The sequence below is a fragment of the Aptenodytes forsteri genome, unplaced genomic scaffold, assembly GCF_000699145.1.
Source record: "Aptenodytes forsteri isolate BGI_AS27 unplaced genomic scaffold, ASM69914v1 Scaffold373, whole genome shotgun sequence".
NCBI classification, from domain to species: domain Eukaryota; kingdom Metazoa; phylum Chordata; class Aves; order Sphenisciformes; family Spheniscidae; genus Aptenodytes; species Aptenodytes forsteri.
Window position 1 is genome coordinate 277,849 of NW_008795579.1, and position 974 is coordinate 278,822.

A 974-nucleotide genomic window follows, 5' to 3' on the forward strand; every position below is an offset into this window, starting at 1 on the left:
CCCTCCCTTCTTCTCAGATTCAGCAAATCAGCTTCCAGCCCCCCCCCCCGGCTCTGCAAATAAATAAATAGACAGTCCCAGTAAAATTAACCATATGAGGAGCTGCAAATGAGGTGGAAAATTTTAATGGTTTGGCATTTAAAAGCTGTCTGACAGGAGGTAGGGACGTGAGTGAGCAGGGAGGAAACAGTCTTGGGAGCTGCATAGTGCCCCCAGGCCCCCCCCCCCGATTTCCATTATTCTCTGCTGCCCCGGCGCAGCACATCTCCCAGCTGGTGCTCGAGATGCTGGGACTGGGGGAGGACCCCCAGTGTGGAGACCAGGCATCTGTGCCCCTGCCCCCCACCTGGCAGCAGACTGCAGCAGCCTCTGGGGCACCTCTAGGGACCCTGCACCCCCTGGCCCTTCGTGGTGCTGGCAGGACCTGGCAGAGGTGGTGCCTGCTTCCCTGCTCCATCACCAGGAGGTGCTCCTGCTCCTGGGCACCAGCAGCCCCGGCACAGCTCACTTGGCCAAAGAAGGTGGGAGCCAGAGCCCCTCCAAAGCCGCGGGGAAGCAGAGCCATCTCCATGCCCCGACCCCGGCTCCTGCCACCCCATCACTCCAGCAGAGGCGTGTCCCTGCCAGCGCAGCCCCTGCGCCGACCCCTCGATGCATTTATATCTCCTGATTATTCTGCAGGCAGCGGAAGCAGGGAGGGAGGGGGTAGTTGGGTCGGGACTGGGGGACCACGAAGCTGGGGGAGCACGGGAACCCCTCCCCACGCCCCTGCCGGTGGTCTCCCCGGGGCAGCCCTGGTGGCGAGGCGCTGTGACCCGGGGCAGGGCTTTGGGACCGGCATGCGCCCCGCGCCCCGGGAGGGGCCGGCAGCACCACGACGGCCTCTCGGCGGGCTGCTTTGCCCTTGAATCCCCCCGTCCCCTCCCCAGCTTGTCAGCGAGGGCCCAGACATGAATATTCATGGCGGGGGGGGG